The sequence below is a fragment of the Rhopalosiphum padi genome, chromosome 4 (assembly GCF_020882245.1).
Source record: "Rhopalosiphum padi isolate XX-2018 chromosome 4, ASM2088224v1, whole genome shotgun sequence".
In the NCBI taxonomy this organism is placed as follows: Eukaryota; Metazoa; Arthropoda; class Insecta; order Hemiptera; family Aphididae; genus Rhopalosiphum; species Rhopalosiphum padi.
Window position 1 is genome coordinate 40,572,720 of NC_083600.1, and position 23,980 is coordinate 40,596,699.

At 37.4% G+C, this 23,980-nt stretch overlaps 1 protein-coding gene across 1 annotated transcript in view; it reads left to right on the plus strand.

Moving 5' to 3' along the window:
* LOC132928965 (zinc finger protein sens-like) overlaps positions 1–23,980 on the plus strand; it is a 56,130-nt gene that overhangs the window by 26,092 nt on the left and 6,058 nt on the right. The gene's annotated exons all lie outside the window — the stretch shown is intronic.

Here is a 23,980-nt window from a genome sequence, read left to right on the forward strand (position 1 = left end):
ACACATATATATATACATTAAATATACACGTGTGTGTGTTTTTGCAGTGACGGCGGCGATCCTATATACGTCCGAACGGGAGACAGTTATAATCTCACGATCGTCCCGATGGCTTTTCCCCGGCGCTCCTATATGTTTTTACGTACTCAACTCTACTGTTTTTACATTTCGTGGCGGAGCGTTACGGGACGTTTTTATACGCGGATATCATTGCGTATATAGTATATAACATATACTGAGTATAAACCTATACATATATATAATATTATGCGCTCGACCGAGCCGATATCGTAAAGTCCGATCGAAAATTGTGCGAATTCCTTTCTATTGTCGTCGTACGCTCGTCGTGTGCAGCGGTCTATAGGTATACACATACATATATACCTACTCCGCAGGAAAACGTTTCGCGATAACGAGCTGCTCATATATAATAATATAATAATATTAAATCGATCGGACCTCGCGATACAATATTAAGCTTCGGGAAGACGCGATTTACATTCCGAGCGACGGTCGCGGCGGCTGGATGACACGGAAACGCGAGCGCATAATGGATTCCGGAGCATTGACACCGCGCGCGAGCGAGTATACTACTGGCATGACGCGTCGTATTATATACGATCACGCCGTATAACATTAGTTTTCGACGCGTTTACTGTTACGGCACAGCTTCCGTCGGAAGATTTCGTCATCACCTTTGCGCTCGCGGGGCCTTCCCAAACGACGTCCCGATGCGGATTTGGCCGGCAGTCTTTTGGAAATTATGTCGTGCGATATTATAACGATAAACCCGTACCTAGCTGTATAATATTTGCATCGGGTCCGGCGACCGCGGGCGCGTGCATAATGATAACAATTGTCCGCCGGCGGATTAACATTATCGTAAATATATCGGTAAATCACGTAACGCGTCTACGCGCATAGGTAGGTACCACCTACCTGTACGCGTGTAGGTACACGTATAAATATGTGTAGCGCGCGGTGATAATATCGGACGCGCATTATTCAAATGCCATTCGGATTTCACATGCACTCGCGTGTATAATCGGTCGGCGATCGCGGACACTGAGAGACAGACAGAGAGAGAAAAAGTTCCGTTTACCGTTATCCGAAATTGAATATTACGCTCGCCGGCCATTATATATATACAGGCGTACGCGCGCTCACGTACAATAATATACCTCCCGCCACTGTATATACGAAGACATTATATGTACATTATTATAACGCTGGCGTTCGAGGAGCGGCGGTGACAACGGTGATATTGTCCATCGTCTTCGTTTACCGGCAGCTACCGCGTACAATACGTATTATCATTATACGCGGCTGGTACCATATGCACCCGCGCACCTTACCTACGCAGATATATATCCGAGTAACTCGCGTGGACGAGCGTATTATACGTATTATTATTATTATAGGTGGTATAGCTGACCGGATAACAACCATTGTTGTTATTCATCCCATTATTGTGTGTGTGACTATACACGCGCGAGCTGCATGTATGACTTTTGCCCGTATCGTATAATAATATTGCCATTAAAAAAAAAAACTAAAAAATTATTGATGAATAAGCAATACGAGTCGGGTGTCAGATTAATAATACAAATTCTATTGATATGATATAATATGTCCTTTACCTTATTACCATAATCAAGATATATTAAGAACAACGGATACTTACGCCAGTTGCAGATTCAAGGGCGGGGCAAGGGGCCATTTCCGCTTGACAATTGTATTATATTTTTAAGGCTTAATATAAAATCTTAAATATTTTGTTTTCAAAATTTTATTATATGAACAATTTTGGACACCCACCACAACATCCTAGATCCGCCACTGACTCTTTGCACGTTCTACGACGACGTCAAGTCCAATAGACTGCACAGTGCACGTTACTATATATAATATATTATATTATAACTGGCGTTATAATAAGATGCTCGACGGTATATGGACACCAACGCATAATATATTATTTGAAGCAACAGATAGGTACAGATCCCTTACAAATATTATATATGGCATATATATTATTATCTCTCTTCGTTTTTTTTCGCACAAAGTTCCATGTACATTATAATATTATTATTTTGTTTTTATTTATATTATTATTAATGATCGACCGAGATGAGATGCTTTCACCGAGGACAAGGCTGGGCTCGTCTGGGCGCGCGCCCGCGCGTGTTATAGCTTATACTATTATATGTATATACAGGTAGATGCCTCCTATATAGGCACCGACTATTATTATATTATGTTATATTATTGTGGTGTACTGTGTGTGTACATTACAATATAGAAAAGCGCGTGCGCGGGCAAAACACACGAACGGCGGCGTGTGCTCGAGATCGTGACGCCGCCGTCGCGTCGTCGGCGCGTGTGGTGGAAGTCGCGCATACGGCGTGTTTGCGAAGACGCGAACGCGCGCGCGTCCGCTCGTCGTGTGTCTTAGCGTGAATTACACACGAACGCAGATACTCGTGCCCTCACGACGGAGCCCGCTGACGCGCGTGCACCGTGTGTGCAGATGTGTCGTCCGTTATTATCATCATCGTCGTCGTCATCGTCATCGTCATCGTTATCGTCATAATAGCAATACAACTATAGGCCATATATTATATTATATATGTGGGCATTGGCGCTTTTGGTACAGCAGACTGACGTACAATCCGACGACTGTCCAAATCGACGGCATATAATATAACGTATTGTCGTCGACGATTTGAAATTAAACATTATTATACACTTGGAATAGAATATCATCACAATATCCGCCCGTGTCGAGAAGTTTTTTATACGATATGGTTACGAATCTGGCCGCGGTAAGACCGATTTTCTGATATGTGATATATATTCTATATACGTATACAGTATTATAGATGTATCACACAAAACACGACGGTAATTCGCAGTCGGAAAATGAAAACATTATTAGCTGTCCTTGCATTGTGTCTTATTCTATATATATATATTCTAAATCTGCAGAGAAACGACTGAGTCAATTACGTTGAAGTCTGCAGTACACGCGCAGATATAAAAAGAACAACGGTGTTAGATATGCGTAATTTAGAACGAAAACGTTAAGATGTGTTTTTTTTAAAACGCTTGAAATAATACAATGTCGACATATTTGACGAAACATTAAAATTTAAACTGTAGAACACTTAGATCTTCACAGCTGTGGCTTTCCGACCACTCACTCGCCGGACTCCAACCTCGCAGATTACTACAGAAATATGAAAAAATAGCTACATCAAATTAACATTTCTCTTCATCACTATATACCTTATAATTCGTTAACTATATTACTACTGTTTGTTTTCATTGTGTATACTGATCAACGGCGCGTGTTCACACCAAATTAATTTTTCGGATTGACGCACTGTAGCCGATGAAGGTTTTTTTTAAACAATGTAGATACGATTTCAGAAAAAGCTTTCAAAACGACTTTGTATACAATTATTAATTGTATTACGATTATTATTATTGTTTTTGTATCCTATATATGTATTATCATTCGAACATTGAATTCGACAGCGATGCATTTCGTGTTGCGTTATATTTGAATAGACGCAGATGGGCCATTCTAAATGAATATATATAGTTACCAAAACATTTACAATGATATGTATACGCGTATTATTACATATATTATTATCTATGGACGACGAGTAAAATCGCAGACACGAGTATAATATAATTATACGTCGAGATCAATATATAAGAGGTGTTTAAAATAATGAATTTTCATAATAGCTATAGAGACTCGTTCGTAAGTACGCGCATAACATATAATATAATAGCCGTCAATGACCATAATATGTATATATAGTCACGTATACAATTATTAGATTAATATATCTGTGGCCGTATTGTAATACTTATAATATATGCCCCATACATTATTCTATACGGTATGCGTATACTGCTGCTTGTTATTATAAAAGAAACGGTTGCAATATGTGATATTCTCTTAATGGCTTTTTAATTTATTTAAATTTCATTACCTGTGAGTGGATCATATAGGTATATGGTACTAGTATGCGTGTAGTGCACACTATAAATATTATTCAATTACCGTTATCGTTTTTTGAACGATCCGCCGCCACATCGACAATTTAAATGGATTATGATTAATGTATAACATATCGCGTGTGGAACAGATAATGTATTCGGTGTTATACAATATTGAATTCATCTTCTAAAAACGCCAAGTTGACTTGTCCATTTTTAGGACTGATTATTCCGAATGAAAAATGTGTACCTACCTACCTTTATGATTTGATTTGACTTAAATGTTTATACCAAGAGAATTTTAGTCCTATATAAAGAACAAAACGAATAATCGCGTGTAAAAAATTGGAGCGCACGCCATATTCGTTTCCTATATGCGTTTACGTACAGGTATACGTATATTATTATATTCGCACTCGAACCATGCTGGCAACTATTTGTGAGAGCGCAGAAATTATCTCTCATATAATATAAGACACTATAATATATAAGCTGCAGCCGCAGTGGCGGTGTAACAATAGTAGTAAATCCTGCAGGAGTTGAAACTGCCATAGAAGGATTAAACTTTATTCTTACACGAGTTTATTATACAGTTCCATTTCCATTAACACGGCCGAGATGAGGGGTAGTGTTAGAAATTCCTTTAAACTATTTTAATCGTCCACATCGTTTTATATTTGTTCGGCCGCGCAATAATGACGACAAAAATGTCGGAATCCGATGCTAGTTGTAGTTGTTTGCCGTTACATAATTGCGTTGTGGGCCGAAAAATGGCATTTATTTTTTTTTTTAAACGATTAGTGCTCGGCGACGCTCTCGAAAAAGGCACGTCAAAAGTGACCCGATGGTTATTATTTGTGACGCACTTATACAATTTGAAAGACCCGTTGACGTGCAGAGCAAACGGATTTCTCCTTGAGCAACAAGCAAGCAATAATTAATTTTTTTTTTTTACTCGTAAAAAAATTTATAATAATTTATTATATTCTTCTTCTCTTTGGTCACCGCCGTAGCTGCCGCCACAGCCGCCGATAAGCTTCGCTTTCCCACTTATCGCATACACAATCGCTCGTAAAATATTATAAGTACGAAAAAAATATCATGAACACATACATAACATACATTATATATATATATAAGTCCGTTAAGGTGAGTATGTACGTGCGTAATAAAACCACCCGCAGTCCGGCACTGCATATAATATTATTTATATCATTGTTTATATCTGCTTCTTATAGGTATTCGCGCGTAATAATCCGCATATTACACGCGGACACGCGGTATAACATAATATGGTATATTGCTGTATAGAAATGACTACGGTTGCTAAAACTCAACGGGTCGCAATCATTATCAATATTTATTATTTTCTATACAACAATATTTTATTCGGTATTCGAAATCGGACAACGATAGGATAATAATCCGCGTACCTAGGTACCTACAATAATAATACATATAACATCATAATATACGCCGTACATCACATGCATGATTTATTACACGTATCTCGGAGAAGACGGACGTGTATACCTACCTATAAATATATTATACAGTATAGAAGTCGTATAGTAGTAGTAGTAGTAGAGAATCTAACTTATTCGCGTACACTGTAACCCGTTCGGAACTATATATAGAGGGGACCATAACCGCACACTATATAATAATAATAAATATGTAGGTACGCGTTAATGATTACACCGGCCAGCTACTTCTGCTACAAAAAACGGTGCGTACCTACTCTCGTTTTCGGGCCACCGTTCCGGTAGGAGGGGGCGCGCGCACATGTATATTATATTTACGCATATTATAATTATACCTACGCGTAATATTATGATAATATAATAATTACGAAAAGCAAAACGATAATGATAACGTAATAATAACTCGAAGGTGAACTGGGGTTAGTATTTATTAACCGTGTTTGTGTGTGTGTGTCCGTCTTCCCGCATCTGCTGCTCCATTTTAAGACCAATCAAGGTTGGCAGGTCGATCCTCAAATTGTGTGCAGTACCTAAGTGAATAATGAAGTATACCTTACACATATATTATACGCGCGATGTGTACGCTTTGGAAAACCGTCTCAAGGACGGATGCGGTGATATTGCGCGTATATATATATTTATTATACAATATTATTGTCAAGGTAATATAGCTGGTATGCGGCTTATTACTATATAATGTTGTTATTACATATTATGTATGTATACTATATCGTAACAATAATACCCGCGGCAGAACTGTCAAAGTACACGTTAAATGAATCATCATGCAATATAGCATGGAAAAAAATCGAAAAAAATTGCTGTGTTCATAAATTTGGAGATCGGATGACGCGATCGAGAAAGTCCAAAGGAATTCGCGCTCTAAATCTATATCATATATTATTATAATATACAGCGCAGCGGACGTCGTGCCTACTTCTGTGCCTATACGTTATACTCCCCGACCTGCACCTGTATATTATATATATCTATTGGCTATATTATCAACAAATAAAATATATATATATATATATAGGTAACGCGGTGAACGACGAAATCGAGAGACCTAGATAAAGAAAAGGAAGAAGAATAAAAATAATATAATAATATAATATGATAAAAAAAAATCGCGCATATAAAGACAATGAGCATTCGCGCATGTACATATAGGTATATAATATAATATACCTACACCGCGGAGATACACGGAGAGATAATGTTCGAAGTTTTCACGGTCCGTCAAGCGTGGCGTAAGAAAAAAAATACGGTTATATATACGTTATAAATCCTTTCATCGTGCTTTCTCACTCGCCGCGCTGACGTCTTCTCTATACAGTACCTTTATATTATATACATATATAAATAATATGCGCGTGATAGGTACCGCGCGCAGCTATAAATTGTGTACACTCTTGGCCGGCGTGCTGCCGTGTCGACTTCTGTGATAATATTGCTTTGCACGCTGACCGAAATGCAGAAAAAAAAAAAAAAAACAAAACCGAGTACCGAAAACCAATTAATCGTTTAGAAAGTGATGAATTATTATTATTACGTTGCTCGGTTTAAAATAATAATAATAATAATACGCCTAACGCGCTCATGTGTGTGTGTGTGTGTGTATAGAGCAACCGCACACACAATGATTTTCTTTTAGTCCGCGTACACGGCGGTGTGTGTGTAAAATAACTACGTTAATTATTATTATTATAATCGTCACACAGCTCGATCGCGTGCAATCGACCGAAACGATTTCGCGGTTATACACTACACACACACACGCATCAGAGATGTAGACGATGTACTATAAATATTGTATACCCGTTGGAGATTTTGGCCGCTACAGAAATCGCGAGCCGACGGTCGTATAAATGATAATATTATTGATAATAACATAATAATATCATATTTATGATTATTTTTCGATGTCATCGCGGCGCGCATAAAATCTTGAAATGAACAGCACGTGCGTGCAGCTTATGGAAAAACGACATTGGGATTATATAATTATATGTACCTAATTGTCGCCACTATGTAAAAAAGTAAAAACGTATGTCAATTTAACCAGCGTATAAGTAGACTAGTGCGAAGAAGTCCATGATAATAGTATAATATTACTTTATTATCGTACGCAAATAGTGTTATTATAACGTGTTATTATACATATTATTATTTTACATCGGCAGACCGTCCTCGATCGAGTTTTAACTGGAAAACGAGTTCAAAACTTACTCGCCGCAGAAGAGATTTCGCCCGTCCGCGACGAGTATCGCTTTTACTACGCGTTTACAAACCAGTGCCACTATAACATAATAATAATATCATATACTTGAACCTATGCATACATATTATTATAATATATATATATATATATTATGAGGACTATATAGCGGCAACGGCGTTACAATTCTAATTGCGATATTAACATATAAAATCCACGTTGATGATTATACAGCAGCGCCGTAGTTGTATATAGTATAACGAACTGCAGGGACACGCCAACGCGTCTATGTATATTATACGTAATTAACATAACGATCTCATGCCAGTCGACTATAGAATAATAACATATAATATTATACGAAGGAGCAAATCGGTTAGTGCGTATATTAATTACCATACACCCGAAGTACGCCAAACTGAAAGCAAATCGATGACTAACGGATGAATCGTTGCATACCACTGCAATGTAATATAACATAGTCATAGTATAAATAATTATTATTAAGAAGTCCCTCAAACAAGATCTTACGGCAGATTATCATAATCACCGTGGAATATAATTTATGAAACCGGCGAGGAGTAGGACACTAATTAAAAAGCCTATGCGTACTATTTTTCAACGCGTCTTTAATAGAATAATATGCGGATAGGTATGTGAGTAACATATCACATATTATGTGATAGTGGTTGGAAGAAGCTACACTACGTCATTAGAGTACGTGCACCCTATTGTTTGAGAGATTTACAAATACATATATAACGTATTTACTTGTTTCGACAACATGACGTTTGGCAGCAGCAGAATCACGACCTAATTATATATTGCAAATATAGCACAGACTTCGCTACTCTGGACGCTATGCTTTTCACAAGTATTTATACAGCTACTTGTCTTAATAAATAATTAATTATATTTTATAATTTATTCTAAACTTAAATGCTTGATATTCATTAAAAATGTTTATTTTCTTTTAATATGTGCACATCATAAGAATATAATTATGAAATCATATTATTATGCCATATGGTATGCCTCTTGTTTGAAAAATCCAACCTGGACATCAGAAGATGTTACAAGTTTTGCTTGAGATTTACTTTTCTAGCCAGGACCTATAAATATTATTTTTCTAACTAAAAAAAAAGTGGTGATTTGAAATCACTCTGTGAGTGCATACAGTAAATCCCAAAAGTCCTATATCACTGGAAACATCGTCCTCATCGTGAAAAATAAATGAATTTGTATAATAATACTTAAATATACTGAACCTATAAACAGTATATTATCTTCTATGCAAATAGAAAATTGCATCGACATTTTGATATAATGAAGGTAACATGTCCATACGTTGCCGGGATCAAGGTATTTTTCACTATTAGCCAGTTATAGACGTTATAGTGTATGGATTTTATTTTATAATATAGGAATCGCGTACTGACGATTATGCCATTATGTACTCGGTCATAAATATCATAAATCAAGCCCTAGCTGCAAATACGATAATAATATTGGTACTGTTATAATATGGTATAACCATAATTATATTAACATTGCTTCGACTGCAATGGCCGTATACCAGAGAGTACAAGCTGTAGCAACAGCATGAGTTCAGTCGAGCTTTTTTAGGAATCTCCGAGTGGGCGGTATATATATATATATATATATATATATATATATGTATAGCAGACGGTATAGTTGCACAACCACGCCGGTGCACCGCGATAACCTGTTAGACTCGACAAGACACACGTTGCAGTGAGTATAGCGTGTGTTCACACTTTCCATCTGCAGGTTATAATAATAATTGCTCTACATGATGTTACTCCGAATAATATACATATATATGTGTATAATATACACTCTATATAAATGTATTGTATCTGAGTATCGGACGGTCTCATATATAATACAACGGCGCGTTATATACTCATGTACAAAAATAAATAGTATATATATATATATATATATAGGTACATTGAACATGCGAGACGTGTATATATTTATATGTGTATGAGACAATAATTATTTATATTTTACACGCGTGTTAAACAAACATAAGCATAATTATATTATATGAAGAAAAAAAAACTGGTTGTGCGCGACGACAATTTATTATGTATGCGCGTTTGGTCGTGGGACAAGTGCCGCCGCGGTGTATGCGCTTAAAATATTATTTCATTAAATTTTCATGGGTGTATAATATTATAATAATATATCGTCCGCCGAGAGTAATAGATATAGATCGGTAAATTGTCTGCGAAAGTGCACGGCTCGGTGCGCGCGCACCGGAGAAACAGCGATATAGAAAATAAATAACGGAAAACGGCAGAATATATTATTATAATTATTGATACACGACGTTCGAAGATGGATAGGATTCGTGCGTTTTTATAATATTACCTATAACGATAAATGAACCCGATAATGCGGAAGTGCATCGTTTAAGTATAATAATATAATAAACAACTGCAGTCTCGATGCACTATAACATATTATGCGCCTGTTATTATTATTACCTCTGTATAAATATATAATATTATATTATATAGTATTATAATAATCCTGTAATAGTATTATCGTATACCAAACCCGTATACAACTAAAAATGAATATTATGTGCGCACGCCCGGTCGAGGCGTATTTATAATTTTTTAGGGCGGGGCAGGGCTGCAGGGGAACGGGATTTAATCGAGGAACAACGATGTGAAGATAAAAAAGTTAATTTCGTTATTATCATTATCATTTCGTAACTTTATTAATACGTATAGGTAATAAAATATATTATATTTTATAATAATATTATGAGCACACGATAGTGGCGATCGCGGAGGGTCAGACTGAAATGCCCCTGCTACAAACACGCCACCGTGCCGGTGCAGTTCACGCGGATAAGCTACCCACCGTGATGTGGTTAGGTATATAATATAATACGTGTGCGTACACGATAATGTATATATTGTTAGGTACGCCCCGTGTTAATTAACGCCCGAGAATGCGGTGACCTACGACGAAGACACGCCGCCAATCCGGTCGCGTCTGGTTCGCGGAGATCGTGTGTACTTTTTAAAAATATATTATTATTATAATAACGTACAACGCTAATAATTATTATTATTATACGTAATTATATAATTCGCTCTCATTACTGCGAGATCGTAACTGCGCTGCTGCACGTAGTGTGTATAAACGTAACGATATGCGACAGTGCAGTGCATGCGACGAGAGACTCACGTTACGAAGAGAAAAAAAGCGGATACCTATGTATTTTTTTTTATTTTACTCGAATTACAGCTATAAATCTCTGACGGACCTTGTTAGGACGAGAGATATCGTCGTCTTCGTCGTCGTTGTTCTCAAAACCGAACGTCGCGGACGACGCGTTAAATAATATAATAATTATACAAGAATAACCGACTGCGGTGAAATCTCGACGCCGAATAAGACTTTGCAGGTCTAAGCGTTTCAGTAATCGATTTGCGACAATCGAATGACTGACTGGCCGTACATCACTGCTGTGATCATATTATTATAATATAATGATAAATCTTGTTTTTTTATCTTCATCGCGTCTCTTATTGAACGATTGTTATGAGCACCGTACACGATATCAGAAACGTCACTATATATATATATATGTGAGTACGGTGGTTTTCGGTGTACATGACAAAAATACCAATAGTAAAGGTGCAAATATTAAAAATATAATATAATGCTATATTTTATAGTTTTATACTGCATAATTTACACACATAAACGACAGCAATCTATCAGCAGGAGAAGCGCACGCACGTGTGTGTGATATGTAGATATATGTCGTGTGTATATATTATAGTAGGCGTTGGTTAATGAAATAAATTACGCGAACGCGAACGCCAACAAAACGGATACGGAGGCACGTACGTCACGCGTATAATAAATAGATTGTGGCGGCGGCAGCGTAAAATATAACATTTTACTTTATGCGTAAGTACGTTAACAACGAAAAAAAAATTAATAATAATGAGAAACGGTCGCGAGCACCGTAATTATAATGCGTCGTCTCCGCTCACCTTGTGCACGATGTTAGTCATCTGTAGCCACCCGCAGCGTCACCGGTCCATCCGTCGGTCGATCGCGTGTAGTAATAATAATAATACATTTTTTTATTATTACCGCGGTCATCGTATTCGTTTTCCATCAAAACGACAACGGTCCCGTCCGGTTTAATTAATTCAAAACGTATAAATAAAATAAATAGGTATATACTCCGTACGTCGTCGTATATTAAATATTATATTCCCGAAGTCGTTCTGATTTCGCGTTTAATCGCCACCGATATTTTATTATAATTATTATTATGAACACATAACATCGATGTGTAACCGTATATATCGGCAGCAGATGAAATGCGATCGGTCGGTGGTCGCCTTCACGGATCATATATAATATATCAGATCTATTATGGGTGCGCGCGGCTTCTTTACGTACCAAATAAAACAATATTATAATGTAGAAAAATTAAACGGACTTTTTGTCTGAAAACGACCATCGGAATACTGCAATAGTCATAGAATATTATAATTTATAATACTTTTAAGGGGTAAGTGGCTTTCACCGATTGTGCTGCATTATTCGCCACGGTGTGTCCTGCCTGTGATATACCAAATCTTAATCATATACGACTGCGAGGAAGACTATAAGCGCACAAACTACGAACATATTATTATATTATGTAAATAATACCTGAACATGTACCTAGTACTAATAAATGATAATAACTGTCGACGGGGCTGAGGAAACTCGTGTTTATCGTCGGCAGAGAACGGAAATTAAACAAACAGACATACGAAACGACGACAACGGTGACGGCCGCAGCGTCTCGGGTATAATATAAGTAGCCCCATAAAAAAATCAACGGGAGATTTGAATTAAAAAACAACAGCAACAACACGACGTGCTTATTAGAACGACCAAAACATAATATAACATACAATAATAATAATAATTACGACGACTATGATAATAATAATAATAACAATATTATACATATTATTATATGTGTATTATATACGTATGCACTTCGAAAACCCGTTCGCCAACGTTTATAAACGTGTATACTTAGTACTTAAGTAGTATTTATTAGTATTAAAATATTCGCCATTTCATATATTTATACAAATATATTATATTATATTTATATTATTATGAGTATAACGTTAATCCCGCGCCGACGAATGATCGATTCACGCCGAAGACACCGAATGTTAAAATTTACCTGACGTTTTATTATGCGCATTAACTCCGGAGCGTTGCGAAAAAAAATAACATCGATCGCGTAATAAAATAATATTATAATGTATGTCTTAATACATCGCTATAACGCCCGACGGACATCGCGTCCGCGGGAAAAATATAATATACTGCTGGCCGATGCGACGACCCTGGTGGCTGGTGTGCATTTTTTTTTTGAAAAAATTTTCATAATCGAGTCGCACCCATATTATATATATATATATATTATACATAATCCGCTGACGCACGAAAACCTTCACGTCGCGTGCATTAGGTATGCTAATATTGGCAACGTTAAAGAACGCGGCACTAATATATACCTGCGATTAACGATGCCTCGTCATCGTAGATCTCTGGTCGCTCTCGAAACGTCACTATACGTCAAACACATAATAATACCTATAATAATATTATGTATCACAATGTGACGTCGAATTTCGGATCGTGAAATTTGTCCGAAGAAATTCTGCCTCGGAGGAGCACTGCTGCGGCGCGTACTATACCTATCTATATATACGTCGCCGCGATTCGATTCGCATTCTGACACATCGCGACGCGCGACTGCTGATTCTCGGAACTGGTTTCGACTGACTCGCAGACACACACACACACACACACATAATATTTTGATATATTATTATAATCGTCGAAATATAATATTTTACTCAACCCTTATTACGTGTACCGTGTACGGCGACACTATAGATTATAATAATATACGTCAGCCGGCAGTGTAAGAACGGTTATATAGTGACGATCTATATGCGTGCGGATCGTCGTCTACTGTGATATATATTATTGATGTGGCGTGAAATTCAAGAATATATTATTATTGTGTATCTATATGCAGTCGCTAAGTGGTCGAGGAGTTAATCTCATTAAGGAGAAACCACCTATGCACACCGCCGCCGGAGTAGAGACTTCGTCGGATTTCATCACAATGTGTCGAATTAAAAATCGACTTGATATAAACGTAGGTACGTATTTAAAAAAAAAAAAATATCACGCAAACGGCATAAGTCATACGGGTAATATATTATTATTATGTGTGTCCTCTCGCGCGCGTCCATCATTAGCGCCGTCGCCTTTTTCTCAACGCGCTGCTCCGTAGCGGGCCGCGACATGTTTACGCGCAATAAATATGTATGACGAGGAAAAAACGAAACCCGACACGGTGGCGGTGGAGAAGAATAAGAAGAAGAAGGGAAAAATCGATCGCCACACCAATTAGACGATTCTGCGCGAGGGAAAACGAAAGTATGTCCGTGACGGTCGTCGGATCCGTATTATTATATTATTATACAGCGGCTATATAATATATACATATATATATACACACACCTACCTAGGTACGTGCCGTGTACACTGAGAACTGCAATCCCGAGCTATAATATAATATATTTTAATGCAGTATAGGAATATATACCTACGTAGTGTGGCGACGTCTGCGGTGTAAGCTCGCGAGTGTGATGGACTCGACAATATAATATATTACGTATATATTATGTGGAACGCTTCGACAGCGAACTCGCCGGACGGATTCTGATCGGCGTAAATTATTATGTGCTCGCGTGTGCAACGCCTCCGTATGGTCTCCGCGCGTTACCATAAGAGATGGTCCGCGGCTATAGGCCCGCCGGGGTTGGTCGGGATCCGTCAGCTGTTGCGGGGAGGTGGTGGTGCAGTGCGGAAATTTCGAATTCTGCGAACGCGCCAAGCGGCTATTTACGGGGCTATTTATTATTATCGTATATACGCGAGACGTGTCGTAGGTACATGATATGCACCTACATTACATCAATGAATGTGTATATATTATATACGTGTGCAAAGCGTATGGTGTGCAGTGCATGCGGTCGACCGCAGTTTATAATACATTACTATTATTTTATAGGTAGGCAGGTACGATATTGCAGTAGTAATATATAAGATTATTATAATATGCATTATCTTTCGATTTTCCAATTTCTACGCCCGAGAAAGCTGCGTTTGATCGCGAAAAGTGACGACGGATCTTCAACGAAAATCATCATCGTCGTACTATTATCGTCGATCCAAATGTGTAAACTGTATTAAATGCGCGTCAGATTATTATTACTATTATTATTATTACGTGTGTGGTATATGTACAAGTATATATAATAATACTCATCATATTCCCGTGTTATAGTGCCCGAATTTGATTTCTAACGAGTTTTTGCGGTGTAATTATAAAGCGCGAAAATAATAAACACAGTACGCGGTATACAAATTATTATTATTATTATTACGTTTTGATATTGTGATTTACACGGAATGTCGTTCTTCCACTTCGCGTGAATATATATTATATTCGAAGATAAAGCAACGTTTCTCGACTGCGTTATATATGCTATGACGGTGTCTTACTGTCTTGTAACGTTTTCGCGCGTAAATTTCTCGGCACTATAATAATGTAATATTGTATTTCTGGAACCTATACCATACACTCATCGCGTACCTATAATAATAAACGCGAAGATGACGATATGATTTCGAAAACTCGGGAGCGGCGCGGTTAATATACGTAGGTTCGTAGGTATATATGATATTCAGCGTGATGTCTATACATAACAATACGTATACATTGTATACAGGTGCAGATGATGAGTGCAACAGTGTTGGCGGCGTCGGCGGTTGTGGACGAGACGCGTGATGAGGTGTTGTGGGGGAGGGGGGGGGGGACGAGAAAAAAAAACGATGGGTAATGTACGCCGCCGAATGGTCTCATTAAGACGAATAGAATTTAAATTGCCAACCGAGTGGCGATGACCATTAGAACGGGGATTGTTGTCTTCGAGTGTACGTATATAATATATTCTATACATATAATATAGGTAGGTATAGGTTGGCGGATATATACATTCGTGTATAACATATATAATAATATATAATACTTACATAAAACCGCGTTCTTTTCGTTTTGTTCGGTGTTGTACCGGATATTGGTACATACACATACATAATATACAATATATAATATTATAATGTCATGTATACGCGCGTGCACTCTACTTGGCCGCGCAGCTTTAGTCGTCGGCGCAAAAAGGTCATCCGCAGCAGCTTACGAGAGCACAGTACATAAATGTATGCTATATATATATATATATATATATCCGCTATGTTGTTCGACGACCGGGGGTGGCGTGGAGGGGTAGTGCGGAGGAGTACATGCACATAATAATATTATACGTATAGTAGGAGGTCTATATATCACCGGGCGGCTGACAGCACAGCACACACCGGAGATTGATGGCATATCGCCGCGGCCGCGAGAACCGTTCATTCACAACTCACAGATCGCCCGTCCCACGACGACTTCGGTAATGATTTTAATATAATAATAATAGTAATAACAATAATTATTATTATTCTTGTTGTTATCGTCGCCATCACCATCATTGTATAGTCGTAATCGCGAGATCACGTCGACGAGCGTCATAATCATGAATCGTGGAGAAATTTATTGTAATTAAGACATTTGACATTTCATAAAAATAGAAAAAATAAAACTTCTGTGAAACCTCGGTATTTAAAAAAATAAGTATATTACTGTTTATTGGATGTACATGGATTAATATTATATATTGAATATTATTAACAATTTTAATTATGTTTAATAATAATACAACTATATATGTCCTCATAATAATCTAATATGGAATAAGGACGCCGTTTAATTCTTCTTAGAAAATACTACCATATATATATATATATATATACCAATAATACATATATTATGCAAAAGTGGCCATATTGCAAACTTCTATATACATTATATACATTGGGAAGCCTCCAAGCAACGAAGTGTTTTGGAATAGTGCCTACTAGAAACTGGTTCAAAAATAAATTATTGACTTTCTTTTTTAATTAACCTTTGATGATAATATTATTATGTGTATTAAGTATAATATAAAACTGTGTTCTCTGGTTTTATTGCACAAAATATATAATATAACGTTGCCACATGGTAGTCGCGACATAAATCACTGACCACAAGGAAAAGTTCCTCCAAACGTTCTGAAAAAAATATACTGACCTATAATATAAAAGTGTAATCAAATATTGTTAACCCTCATATGCGATTGCACAAAATTTCCAAAAGTTTTTCAATCAAATTATTAATATTAAAAAGGGATGGGCGTAAAAAAATTGATAAATATAAGTAAAAATCTTAAGATGTGCAAAACGACATTTTGTATTTTGATTCTTGCAAGGACCTACCGCAGAATTCCAATTATACTTATCCTAGGTACATCATATCCACATATTGAAACGGAAATATTATTAATAATATAATAAATATATTTATATCCCTTGTTGGTCGATATAATATCAATCTACATCGCCGTCGATCTTTGAACGTTATTTTATACAAGTAGCCAATATACACGGGAAATCGTCGCGGTCGTCGTCGTCGTGTGCACCACGTGACCTGAATGATGCAGTTTTGATCTACAACCATCCTACATATATATATATATATAAGAAGCGAGTATGTATATACAAATATATATATAATATATGGCCGTTTCTCTTTCTCCTTTAAGCTGACGACTGCATATAATACGTGATACTAGTTTAGCTCGTCGCTTTCGTCTATTTAATATTATAACGACGCCCACGTGACGGGGTAAAAAAAAAAAAAAATTAAATTAAATGGTATGGTATAATCTCGTACCGTTTATCAATCGGAACGTATCGCGCGCGGTTTCCGTCACTTGCGGCAGCGGCGGCGCGTTCACAAGAAGATTGCCATAAAGAATGTATATTATTATAATATAAACGTTACGAAAATCTCCGATCGATCGGAAGCTCCGGCGGTTGTGGGTGAATCCTCCGCATCGTCGGCGTCGGCATATACGAGCATACAACATATTATATACACACGCAGACATTCGTGTACACGGGCGACGCAACCGGATTCTGCAGCGAAACGTGCAACAGCAATAAATCGTATACGCGCCATATAGCAGGCGGATGGCTCGTGGGCGAAAATCGTACGTTTTAATATCGGGCAGCGGCGGACCCGGGTATATATAATAATATGTATGTTATTATTATTATTATTATTATATTATTATGGAAAAAACAAAACAGTTGTTATTTAGAAGTAACGATATGTAAATGACATGTCGAACAGATTCGTCGTGTAGCGGGTCGTAAATTTCTCGTTTCTCTTCGCCGCCACGAGCAGCAGATACCCAGTCGAATTAAAACAAAATGTACGGACCGATGTATACATATTAATATATTATATCGTACAACGATTTATGATAAAATATAAATATATATATATACATAACATAGTAGGCATACATAATATAACGTTAAACCATGTTATGCGTAAAATACGCGTCTAAAAAATATATAATATTATACATGCATTTTCGTTTTCGGAAGAATTCGGGTTTAAGAACTCCTAAGGCAACTCGGTCGTTTATTACGTGCGCACTGCCGCGTATCATACCACGCGATTGATTCCGCTGTTGCGAGATACCTCCGATATGATTTACGGTTTTCCGCGAGAATTTCCCTGCAGTTAACGCCGGCATCTATATAAGTGTACATGGACACAGTGCAGCTCACGGACAATATTTAATCGTATTATAAGACGTGTGTATCTTTGCAGCCAACCAACGAGCGGTACTACAACATAATATTATAGTGTGGAAACGGCTGATTCTCTCAATAAAAATAATTAAACGTACCGGTCAACTGTAGAGATAACATACAACAGTTTTTAATGTTTGTCGATGTATAATATTGTCCAAAATCATATCATATATTATATCTATTTTGCAACGGAGTTAAACAAAAAAAAAAAACAAAACCCGATCACTGCAGAGTGCATAGCGATGTCCAAAATCACTCGACTTCAAAACGTAAGTTCGATTTACGACGTACATGTCTCGGAGTAGAACGAATTATAACACTCAGACGACGTGTATAATATCGCGAAACAGTAAGAGAAAAAGCGGCAGTAATATCTCTACCGTCCCCGCATTTATCATACTATTATTATATTGTTGTTTTGACACGTGTGCGCGCATGAAATACATCTCGAAACGTGTACAATATAATAGGTGCGCTTGTGCGGCTGCGGGTATACACAGTGGGTAATATATTTAATATAACATAAACCTATATGGGCGCACGTAATAATTAGTAAATTATGTTATGGGCAAGTATCGTTTTTACACGTCGCCGTAAAATATAATATTATGTACTGCGCCTGATGGTCACTGAACAATCCATTACAATAATATCCGTATCGTACGCGCCGGAACGGCGGCGGCCGACTGTCGAATCCGCTCCGAGGTCCGCCGCGGCAATAACTTTTAATAACACTTTTTTTATTCGCCTCCCGACGGTCTCTGGACGCGTGCGTGCCTCCATACGTCGCATATGATATACTGTACGACCATACGTCACGCGTGTGTACGGGAAACGAGTATTTTTATGGTTTACGATTATTTCATCTCGAAACCGTTCCGCGCAGGACGGAACAGTGTGTTACGCTATAAGTCTATATTATAATAGTATTATATACTATAGTACATGCAACTTCGTCGTGAAGTCCATACATTACTATAAACTCGCGTATACGAACAGAACTGTAAATTTAGTATACGACGTTCGTCAAATATCTTACATAAATCTCTGTCACATCATTAGGTTCGTTTGTTATTATATATATTCACTTTATATAAAAATGCATTTTCTTCGATTACAATGCATTTGGTTATAGATTAGCAATAGAAAGCCTGCAGTACGTAGGATTTTTTTTATCGAAAATTGTATTCATCGGCAAGTGCTTTTTACACTAAAATGTAACAGTATCATCTAACCGATATTCAATCAAAATATTATTGAAATCTTAGTACAAATAACAAACAAAAAAATCAGATTAGTGGATAGTCTAAAACCATTTTTTTTTTCATGTTTATGCATAAACGAGAACATGGATCAAAACCGTTGTTTTGGAAATAAAAACAATCGCGCGAGTGCGTTAAATCCTCGGTCCAAGTTTGTTATTGAAATAAAATAAACAGTTACGGACGAAGTTGCATTGATTCTCACTCACTTTCCGTATTCGTTTTTTTCCGAGTAGAGCATGTCTTATTCCTATTATTGATTTCCGTTTTCGCCTTCAAACGCATCAAAATGGTAAAGTATTTTAGTATATACGACGGTGGCGAAGACCGCCTTCGTTTTTACAACGACATGTTATCATCATCGTCATCATTATTAGTATTATTATGGTACAAGACCGATCGCATTTTATACCAAATTCAGAAAAGAAAGTTACACGTGGCGTACTACACGGTACGCGGTCCGACGTGAGGCGGGTACGTGATCACAAAAAAAAAAAAAAGAAAAAAATACGAAAACCGAGCGACAATGTGTGACGTCTTACAGTTTCCATCAAGTATTATCATGCATTATCGTCGGAGTCAGAAAATAAGCGGATTTCGACACTAGACCAGTCGCGGACTGTGACGAAAACCGAAATCGTTCGTTGCGAGGAGCTAAGCTCATAATAATATCATACCAACAGACTATTATAATATACTGACCTAATATATCTATATCAAAATACCGATGGTGAGGTTCTCACCGATAATATCGACCGTTATCTGTGTACATACAGCTGCGAGTAAACGACTACCGCTCTATAGGTAGGTGTATACTACAATAACGATCGCAGGTGTATATTATCAACAATAGTAAACCGTTCTAGTTCCCAATACTGTACGCTAACGTAAAGAACAATGATATTACTGGTCTATACACATAGGTTTATATAGTAATATAATAACGAGACATAACATAATAATCGTGTGTATTATTACGAAACGTTCGCGAGAAAAAAAATCCGTCGGCAGTTTATTATATATTATTATTATTATTATTATATATGTATACCCGGGTACATATCGAACGTATACAGATGTAATAATTATTATTGCGCGAGTAACGATCGCCGCCGCGCGTATAAATACGGTGTTCATCATCTCGTAAAGTACACTATGTTATTGTGCCGTATACAATACTTTTATATATATATACATATATATTATATTGTGTATAATACGATCGTATTATTGCGCGACGCGACCAGTAAAATAATAACGGACTCAGAGCACGTGCGCGACGGTGTACGATAGGCAATAATAATAATAATAATTGTCCGGCAACAATGCCGCTCGTATATTACACGGACGACCGGGCAGCAGCAGCAACAGCAGCAGCAGCACCTGCAAAACAGTTGTGCAAGTGCGGCGCGGAGCGATTATTATACAGGTAGTTTTTGTTCCCTTTCGATTTTCGGTCTTTGCCGCATCATATTATTTTCATTTTTGCAATAATTTGATTATGATATACCGTTGCGAAGGTTGTGCAGGTTGCGATAGCTAATACTCTTAACACTGTTACCGGCGAATTCTAAAACAAAATACTTGCGACGAATGGGCATAATTTTTTAACGACGTTCTGAAAATTTGAAATCGTTTCTTCACCATATTATTTTACATGCAACAGGTACCCGCTACGTGTTTGCATTTTTGTCGTGGATAGGTATAATATTGTGCACTTTTAGGCCGTCAACGACCCGGACAAATATACGAAACTTTACCCAATGTGTGAAAACTATATCATGATTTTCGGTTTCAACGGAGACACTGGTTTCCACCATCTCACATTCCGAAAAATTAAGGTACTTACAATTTCTATTTAAATAATTTCGCCGCGAGTGCTTGCAAATAACGTATTGTGCGCCGATGCTATATAGCTGCGCTACTTACAGTTTATCGGAAAGTTTCGGTGTCTCTCATTCAGTCTTTATCGGTACGACGTTCTGACCTATACTCAATACTAAACATAATATATAATATCGCTACGTTTGTTTCACCCACACACGACAACGCGTGTGAGTGTATTTATTTATTTATCTATTTTTTGTTTTTATCACAACGCAAGATAATTATGTGCAACCACACATTACTCATCGATTGTTGTTCAGTAGTAAATCGTGGGTAGAGTATATAATTAATAATATTATATTATAATAAACGGTACGATTATGTAACGAGAGTTTGGTCGGATCACACGGATAATACGGTACGATGATTTTATCTATAGATAAACGTATCCAACTAAATTTAAGTATAGAAATACTTTGAGTATTTAAAAAACACTTAAAAGTGCTATCAGTGCCGACAGCAGTTCATCGTGCAGATTAGGTTAGATACTATGTGTAGATATACTCTCGCGCGCCGCCCGCGTTAAATATTTCATTGTATATTATAGTGCTCACGCGAGTCGGAAACGTCGAAATACCAGTAGCTATTCCCCGTGTCAGCGGGACTGCGTATCGTCGAAGTACAATTTATCGGGAGACGGTGTATTTTTCGTGCGACAATAATATTAATAATACAATATGTTATCGAAAATGACGTTTTTCAATCGAGTCTCGCACGTACTTAAATTTCATCGAATCGTCATGTCGGTAATAATCGGTCATTTAACTCATATGGTTGAGCATAAGTTCTTGAAGTAAAACTTTGTCAAATCTTCCGAACTAAAAATATTGCTATAATCATTGTAATATACTATATATGGATGTATTTTGCCTGCAAATTATATTATCATTTACGCCATATTCTACGTATTACGCGTGTTTAAGCATTTCGCCCTCATTATTTACAGAAAATCGAATAACGTATACGTTCATCGTCCGCGCGGGTGCGATTTTCAATCGTTTTATTATAGGGTCGTCGTCGTCGGACAATTATTATTATAAATATTATAAAAACGTTCGTACGACAAATAATAAATAATGTATATCATATATTATTATATTATTATGTATAACGAATAATACAGTGGTGTGCGGCCGGACGCGCGGTCTGATTTAACGAGACGTAGATCGATCGATCGATCGGCTTGTCGATCTCGTCCCGGCCGACCGCTGCAGGGGAGCGATTCCGGATTCACGGAGTCACCGCGGTCTAGTTTTCGTCAGGATTCGCCAAAAAACTCGCATGTACAATTACGTACCTACCTTAATACTATATAAGCATATAATATACTGGTTACGTGTTCGGCGGGTACTTGGGATTTTATCGTGGGTTAAATTATTATTGTTATATATATGTGCATGTGTGTACAAAGGTTTTTTATTTTTTTTTAATCGGCCGAAACCGATTTGGAAATGCGATAAACGGGTTTCGTCGCGGGGCGCTCGTTAGCGAAAAGTCCGCGCGGTGGACGACGTGAAAAAAATAAAAACGCCAAAACGAAAATTGCGATCCGCATTCAGACGTCGGCGGACGGGAGAAAAAAATAACAAATAACGTTACATAATTGGAAGTTTCTTCCACAATAATAATATAGTGAATAATATTATATATATATAAAGGTGTGCGTGTGTGTGTGTGTATGTAATACACGCGAAGAGAAAATCGGAGCGACGACGAGTAGTTATTTATTTTTTTTTTATTATTATTATTATTCTTCTCCTCCGTCTTCGTCTTCGTCCCCGTCAAACTTGGCGAATTTAATAATATCACGCAGCACATGTACCTACGTCTGTTACAGTACATACCATATGATGTAGGTACCTCTACACGACGACGACGACGACGACTACTACTACTACTGCCGCGACGACGACGTATGTGTACTTTCAAACACGACATGTGATAATTCTCGGACGGGCTACCGGGTTTACACGGACCGAATTTTTGCGCCGCTCCTCGTTAAAATTGCAGTCGGTCTCGTCGTCTGTCGCCGCCGCCGCCGCCGTCGTCGTCTTCGTCGTCGTCGTTGTATTATATAGTCCGGCCAGACGGCAATTATAGACGTGTTTGTGTGTGTTAGAGAGCATAAGTGCACCGGTGCACCGGGCGGCCGCATTGCATCACGTTGTGAGCGGTGAATTCATTAAACCGTTTTATATTATATATAG